The 8,436-nt window shown below is 42.2% G+C and overlaps 1 long non-coding RNA gene across 8 annotated transcripts in view; it reads left to right on the top strand.

Moving 5' to 3' along the window:
* LOC137228988 (uncharacterized) overlaps positions 1-8,436 on the top strand; it is a 132,723-nt gene that overhangs the window by 13,368 nt on the left and 110,919 nt on the right. For all 8 annotated transcript variants that reach the window (XR_010945489.1, XR_010945485.1, XR_010945487.1 and 5 more), the window contains exons 2-3: positions 5,098-5,186; positions 6,178-6,256. This is a non-coding gene — a long non-coding RNA (uncharacterized lncRNA). The remainder of the gene's footprint in view (positions 1-5,097; positions 5,187-6,177; positions 6,257-8,436) is intronic.

The following is an 8,436-nucleotide window of genomic DNA, read 5'->3' as shown; positions in this document are numbered from 1 at the left end:
TGCTAATCCAAGCTTGAGGTGAGGGAGACTGTATCAGTTTTTACATTGCTGCTGTAACAAATGACCACAGCAAATAACCTTAGTAGCTTAAACAATACAAATTTATTATCTTCAGTTCTTTAGGTCAGAAGTCTGTCATGGGTCTCACAGGGCTAAAATCAAGGTGTTGGCAAGGCTGCAATCCTTTCTAGAAGCTCTAAGAGGGAACCCATTTCCTTGCCTTTTCTAGCTTCCAGAAGCTGACCACATTCCCTGCCTTGTGACCACCATCCTCTGTCTTCAGAAACAGCAACAGCAGATTGAGTCCTTATGCTGCCATCTTTCTGGTTCTCTGATCATAGCTGGGAAAATTTCTCCACTTTTAAGGAATCATGTTATTAGATTTGGCCCACCCAGATAATCCAGGTTGATCCCTCTATCTCAAGGTCAGTAATCTTACTGACATCTGCAAAGTCCCTTTTGCCATATAAAGTAACATAATCACATTTTCCAGGGATCAAAGTGTAGATATCTTTGGGTGCCATTACTATGTGTACCATAAAACACCTAGAACAGATATTTTAGGCAATCAATAGGCCTTCTCTTTTAGCTGGGTTGATGGCCCATAGTCAATTTGGTATGGAAATGGGGTAGAAGAGGTAAAAGAAGATATTGAGATCAAGCCTAGTCATTCGGGTAATTTCACCCCTTTCAACCATTCTAAGATGGGTGAAAGTCTGTCTGCCTACTGCCTCTAAGAGGAACAGCCTGCCTCTAAGAGGGTTCTCACGAAAGCACAGTGTCTAGGGGAAGCTTCCAGATTTGTAACCAATAAGCCTTACAAAAGCAGGCCTGGTTTTTTTCCCAAATGTTCCCAGGGATGGGCTTATTTTCTCACATTCCCTGAGAGCACTGGTGCCTCTCCTGTTGGCTCCCAGTTGCTGGAAACCATCTGCCTTCTTCTCCTCCTCTTCACTCACATGGGCCCCATCTCAGTCAGGCTTACTTCTTGGAGGGAGCAAATGGGACCAGGGAGCAGGATGTGGAGAAAGACTGTGGAAGCAGAAGTCAGTGTTGGGGCGGGGCCACATGGAACTGGTATGCTAGTGGAGACCCGCTGGGTAGTTGATCTGGGTGCAGGCAAATATGTGGCAGTCATTCTGAGCAGCATGTGAGCACCAGAGCCTTTCTGTACCACTGGGAGTGGCTCCAGGAAAAAGGATGCCTAGCTAAGACACTACCTCTGAGAGCTTTGATATCTTTATTTCTCAGTCTCATTGGTTGCGCCTGATTTCCTCCATGACATTAAACAACTGTTGTATGATTTTTCTGTTGGTAGCACACAATTTTTCCAAATTAAAAGAAAAAAAAAGACAGGAACAAAAAGGTTATGCTTTTCATTCTGTGTCTGTGTAAACAAACCCAGTAATTACCGTAACTCAAATTGCTGCTGAAGCTCTCCATATTTTAATGTGCACACTGTCGCTCTTGCTACTAAATCTCTGCCTATATCCTGGGAAGTTAATCCTGAATTAGGAAACAGAAAAACTGATTAAAATAACATTGGGCCAAGTCCATGATTTTTATATTCATAAGATTCAAAATTTCTGTGAGGAAATGTGCAATGCAAATTGAATTATCTTCCAGAGTAATAAAAAAAACGAAGGAAACCAAAACAATGGTAAGATATGGGTACCCATGCAGAGAGATGTGTGAATTAGGCTTTCTGTGGTTTGGTTTGATGGTGATTCAATATTCCACTCCTCTGAAACAACCTTGACTTACCAGGCTGCATAAACTCAATTCTCTTCAGTATAAAGTGAATATTCTCCAGTTTTCAAGTAGCAACATTTCCTTAAGTTCTACACTTTTATCAAAAGAGGTTTTTCACTGAACTTTGAAGATAACATTATTAGTCCTTGCAAGTGTTCTAATCACGGTCTTTCTTGATTGCCTTTAGGACAAAAGAGCAGTTGTAAACGTTCAAAGAAAAATCAGGAAGGTGAAAGCCATTGTTTTTGTGCCTATTGGCATGGGGTAGGTGAAACTGAGTATTAAGGAAACAGTGTAGAAAATTCAGGTCTCCACATTTTCTTTTAACAAATTGGGCTAATTTAAACTCTCTACCACCTATCTTTCTTTTTTCCTTCCTTCCAAAGGGACTCTTGTCCCTTTCTACCCTGTTTCCTGCCTGGGAAGGCTGACCTGTAGGGACTTAACCAATGAGCTCTCTTGCTCTCTGGCTTGCGTTTGGGTTTGGCAATAGAGAGCCCCAGCAAGAGGTCAGAGGGAGAGGGGAGGGTAAGGTCAGAGTTCCCTCCGGATGGCTGTGTCTCTCCGCTGAAGACCACAGCTCTTGTCACGGTTGCCCTTTCTTCCAGGCTCTGGAAACTGCTTTCTCCCCCTTTCCCTTCAGGCTTGGCACTGTTTGTTATAAGCTTCAGGGTACTGTACTCTCCTTTGTTGTTTTGGTTTCCCATATCTTGCCAAACCTTTATAAATACCCTCTTTAGTAAACACTCCTCAAATTATTCTAATTTGACTGAGCTCTGTTTCATATTTCAACCCTTACAGAGACAGAATCTGCCTCATCCAGCCCTGTATCTAAATTCTTCCCACATCCTGGGGCCACCATCATTTCTTACCAGGACGACTAACTGACCTTTCTACTTCTACTCTTTATGGCTCGAAATCTTCTAAAAGTTTCTCATCACAAATATAATAAAGTCCAAATTCCCTACCATGGCCCAGGGCCCTGTCAGACTGTTAACATTCAACTTCATCTTGAGTCACACTCATCTCCCAGGTTCTAGGACCCACCAACTTCTCTTTTGCCTGAGGACCTTTGTCCATGTTGGTCACTCTGCCTGGAGTGTTCTGCTCCCCAGTTCGTCGTATGGTTAGCACTGTTAAAGACAAAAATGTGCGTAAGTGAGGAGGTGGATTTTATTCAGGCTATTGCAATAGGGAAACACCTCAGATCTGAAGATTAGAGTACGTATTAAGTTTCCTGTGGTTGCTGTAACAAATCATTGCAAATTAGCGGCTTTAAACAATAGAAAGTTATCCTATTATTGTTGTGTGGGCCAGAAATCCAAAATGAATCTTACGTGGCTAAAATCGAGGTGTTGGCAGGGCCGTGCTGCCTCTGGAGGGTCCAGGGGAGAATATGTTCCCTTTCTTTTTCCCACATCTAGAGCTGAATTCCTTGTCTCCTGGTCCCTTCCCCTATCTTCAAAACCAGTGATGGAGCATCTTTTCTCTGACTCCGCTTCTCTCTGCTTCCATCACATGGCTGTCTTCTCTTTTACCTGTGGTCGAGTCTCCTGCTCCCCTCTTACAAGGATACTTGTGATTCTGTTTAGGGTCCAACCAGGTAATCCAGGATAATTGTCCCGACTCAAGCTCATTAATCAGATCTGCAAAAGCTCTTTTTCCGCATAAGGTAAGATATTCATAGATTCCAGGGATTAGGACCCGGGTATCTTGGAGGGCCATTTTCCAGCCTACTACAGCGTGTCTCAGCAGAGGGGGTTTGCCTTAGATTTTTATGGGGAGGAGTAGACAAGTTACAGGTGGGGTTATTCATAGTTGGGATTGTTTTTTCAATCAGAGGAAGTTTCAGTGGAACAGGAAATGCTTAGCTGGGTTCAGGGGAACAAACAATTCTAATCTTGGCTAATTATTCATGAGACAAGGAAGAAAGAGGGTCTCTGTCTGACCAGGTCAACAGATTCAGGCAAAAGAGGAATGGTCTGGGTCTAACCTTGTCGCCAGTAAAAATGGGAGCCATCTACAAATCTTGGAGTCATGAGAAAGGGTGGACAGCAAGTCTACCTAAGCCATGTGGGGAATGGTGGTTCATTGCAGTCACTCATCTTCTAGAACACAAAGGGGTGGGGGATTTGGGGAAAAAAAGACTGGGGAGATTTCTTAACCATCACTGTTTTCTGGGAGCATAGAAGTCAGGTAAAGTTCAACACTGTCATCACTCTCTCATCCTGAAACATATTTTCATAGATGCCCTCCCTGAACACCCTATGTAAGTACTGCCCTCCGCATTATTCTGTGTCGTAGTTTCCTCTTTATTTCCTTCACAATATTTTTCACAATCCATAATTATTTTGTATATTTCTTTGCTTGTCTCTCTAGACCATGAACTTTTTGAGGACAGGGAAAATGGTTGTCTTATCTTAAGAGCTTAGAACAATGTATCTTTATATCTTTACAGCCTGGCACATTTTTGTTGAATTGACAAAAGAAGCAATACCAGATGGCCAATAAACTCATGATAAACTGTCTAGTAATTACCTCATTGGTAGTGAAATAAATAAGGATAAAAATAACGGTGAGGTAAACAAAAGAGAGTCAGACATCGTAGGCAGCAGGACCCACATGTTCAGAGACACACAGTGGTGTGTGTGGAATGTGGGGCATGGCTGGTGTGAGATGGGACCTGAGCCTGGCAGGCTGAGGCTCCACAGTGAGTCAAAGACCAAACCTCAAAGGAGGTGGGGCTCTATACTTCCTATTCCCCTCAGTGCCTGCATTCATTCATCCTTTCAACAAATATTTTTGAATGTGTTCAGTTTGCCAGGCACTGGTCTAGACTTTGGGGACATAACAGAGAACAGACCAGACAAAAATTAGTCTGACAGTAAATAGAAGAAGTCATTAAAATAAATAGTGCTGAATGTTAAAGAGAGAAGCAGAGCAGAAAAGTGAAATGTGGAATGTAGGCTTGCAATTTAGGGAGAGTGGCCAGGGAAGGCCTCAGTGAGAATATGCTATCTGCCAGGTGTGGTATTGGGGATGGAGGGCATGTAACCAAACTTGAAAGAAGTGATATTTGGGAGAAAGGCATTCCAGGCAGAGGCCACAGCAAGCACTCAGGTCCTGAGGTGCAAACTCACCTGTAAGAAGGCTGGTGTGGTCTAAACAGAGTGACAGAGAGGGGTGCACAGTTGTAGGAGATGCGGCCACAGAGGCAAGGGGTGAGGGTTGCAGTTGTAGGGCCTTATAAGCTTTTGTAAGGACAGTGGCTTTTCCACTGAGTGAAATGGGAAACCATTGGAATGTTTTGATAAGAGGATTGACGTGCTCTATTTCATTTAACAGGATTGCTTGGGCTGCTATTCTGGAATGAGACAGAAGAGGATCAAGGCCCAATGCAGGAAGACCCTCGAGGAGGCTACTCTGTGATCCAGGTGAGAGATGATGGAAGTAGCACGTATCAGGGAGGTAGCAGTGGAAATGATGAGAAATGGTTAGATTCTGGATGTACTCTGAAGCCACTAGAATTTGCTGATGTCTCAGATGAGAAGTGAGGGAGAGAAGTCAAGGGTGACTGCAAGATTTACGGCAAGGATGGGGTTACCATTTACTGATATTTGGAAGAATACTAAAAGAGCAGCTTTGGGAAGGAAGATCAAGAGCTCAGTTTGGGACACATTAACTCCAAGGTGCACAAGTTCTATTTTAAAATAGAACTCATTTGAAAATGTTCCTGTGAACATTAGGAAATTACTTCTCTGAACTTCTCACCTTCCCGGAGAATATTTCTACCACGTCTTTGTTGGGAGAAGTACAACAGGAAAATTAGAAAATCTAAGTATATAACTGCTTTGGAAATAACAACAGAAAAGTCTGTATGTGAAGTATCTCCTTTTCCTGATCTCTTGGGCACCCAAAAGAGCAGATGAATTGAATTTGGAAGTTGAAGAAAGCCACCAGCTTTGGGGAAACAGCTGCATCAGAACAGAGGCCCAGCTTTGGCCCCCAGGGCTCTGCAGCTGAGTCCACAGCTTGGCAGTTACCATGCCTTTCTCTAAAAAGCTGACTGCCTAGCTTTGGCCTCAGGCAACCCTGTGCTGAGAGATCTTCCAGGCAGAGAAAGAGAGCCCAGGCTCCTTGCTCCAGATGTCATTGCTTGTCACCTGCTCTGAAGTGATGACACTCATAACCTAGATCTTGGCCTTAACCTCTGAGTTCTCCTGCAGCCCTCATCTTGAACTGCCCAACCTGAAAATACACTCTTTAAGTCCCACACAAGAGCTCCATACACTCTGCTTCACTGCAGGGTCATTCCATGTAAACTAATTTTCCAGGTAACTGAAGCTTAGCTGTCCTTTGATGTCAACCATATGAAGGAAAATTGTTCTGAGGCTGAACTGTAAACATTCTTGCTTTCTTATCCAGGGCACCTAGAACAAAACTGAACTTTTCTGACGTTAGGCTGTCTCCTCACAACTTGATGATGCCCTCAGGCTCTAGTGAGGTATGTAGAATCTGTGCCTACTACACTTACAACCTCAAACTGCTGTGTACTCGAGGCTTGTACTTTCTTTTTTAAAATGTTTTTGTTGTTTTGCTGCATCATCCCTGCTGTCATTGCTAGTTACTGCTTGATTATTTGGGTGCTTCACAGGCCATTTTTAACTTATTATCTGATTCCAAGCTTGGGTCTTAGTAGCTAAAATATGATCTTCAGAAATGCAAGATAGCATTTGTGGTGGACAGAATTGTAAGGTGGCCCCTTCCTGTTCACAACCCTGTGTAATCTCCTCCCCTTGAATCTGATCAGGACTTATGAGTATGATGGGATGGCCACTCCAGTGATTAGGTTACCTATATGTTTGGCAAAGGTGAAGGGACTTTGATTATGTAAAGTCTCATAATCATTTGACTTTAAGTTAATCAGAAGGAAGATTGACCCAGGTGGGCCTGACGTAAGCAGGCAAGCCCTTTAAAAGATGATCTAGAGGTTCAGAGGTTTTCTCTCCTGTTGGCTTTGAAGAAGTAAACTACCATGGATTCTATAGCAGCAAGAAGATTAATTTGGCCAAAAACCACATGAGCTTGGAAGAGGACCCTGAGCCTCAGATAAGAACACAGGCCTGAGCAACACCTTGACTGCAGTGCTGTGAAACCCTGAGCAGAAAATCCAGCTTAAGCTATGTCTATACCCTCAACCCATGGAAACTGTGAGATAATAAATGGGTATTGTTTTATGCTGATACGTTTGTGATAATTTATTATGAAGCAATAGAAAATTAATACAGTATCCTATTTGGATTTTGTATTTAAAAGGGTAAAAGCATACTGCACTTGCAATGCATGGGTTCATACAAACTAAATCACATTATTATAATTACCCCATCCTACTATGCATAATAGCAATTCTGAGTTTCATTCAGCTCAGGAAATAAAACTCCAGAACCTATTAAGATTATGCTTGTCCATTCCTGAGCTTCAGCAAATAAAATATGCAGGGCTGTAGTGGAAATCTAACTCAATATTTCTCTTCTCTACTAATTTTTCTATCCAGGAGAGAATCATAAATTAGAAAAAAAAAAAAGGTCTCATGTTTAAAAACAAAACTCAAATGGAACAAAACTAAACTTATCAGTGGCTGTGTGGTGGGATCAACTTTTTCTACATGATATTTTAGTTACCTATGTTATAAATAAGTGCAAAAAAAATATCATGATGGTATATAATATCTTATATTTTTGAGCATTTTATAAAACTTTAAAAAGTTTATTTCATATGACCTTCACAATATATGTCACTTCAAACACGAATTAAGAACTAAACACAGCCTAGCAGGCTAGTAATTTATTTATATATTCAATTTTTTAAATATTGTTTTTGAGTAATTATTATTGGTGCATAGTAAAAATTAAATCTCTCTTTCACAGCCACCTTCATTAATCTTGTTTTCCTCTCCAGAGTCAACTCTTACTGGTTTCTTGTGCATTTTTCTAGAGGTATTCTCTGCAGTTACAAATAAATATTCAAACATGATGTGTTAATTTTAGTAATTTATATTTTACTAGAAATTGATATATGTCACTGGAATTTAATAATTTACAGGAATAAAGTTTTTTTTTTTTTTTTTTGGTACGTGGGCCTCTCACTGTTGTGGCCTCTCCCATTGCAGAGCACAGGCTCCGGACGCGCAGGCTCAGCAGCCATGGCTCACGGGCCCAGCTGCTCCATGGCATGTGGGATCTTCCTGGACCGGGGCACGAACCAGTGTCCCCTGCATCGGCAGGCGGACTCTCAACCACTGCGCCACCAGGGAAGCCCCGGAATAAAGTTTTAAAGAGTGTTCTTCTCCATAGTTGTACTCATAGTTCCTTGCTCATTTGTAAATTTGTATATTTATACTTTATCCTTCGACATTCCTTTTTTTTTTAAGCAATAGCAACAAACAGCACTTGAGCTTATCAGTTGTACTGTTTTTGTCTGTCCTGGTCTAACATTTAGTTAAGTACTTACCACAAAGTGCTCAGCCAGGTACTGTGCTCTGCTTTTAATACACACGATCTCTCAGGGCTTCCCTGGTGGTGCAGTGGTTGAGAGTCCGCCTGCTGATGCAGGGGACACGGGTTCGTGCCCCGGTCCGGGAAGATCCCACATGCCACGGAGCGGCTGTGCCCATGAGCCATGGCC

This window comes from Pseudorca crassidens, chromosome 1 (genome assembly GCF_039906515.1).
Source record: "Pseudorca crassidens isolate mPseCra1 chromosome 1, mPseCra1.hap1, whole genome shotgun sequence".
NCBI classification, from domain to species: domain Eukaryota; kingdom Metazoa; phylum Chordata; class Mammalia; order Artiodactyla; family Delphinidae; genus Pseudorca; species Pseudorca crassidens.
The sequence above is the reverse complement of the archived record's forward strand: the minus strand, read 5'-3'. Positions and strand labels throughout refer to the sequence as shown.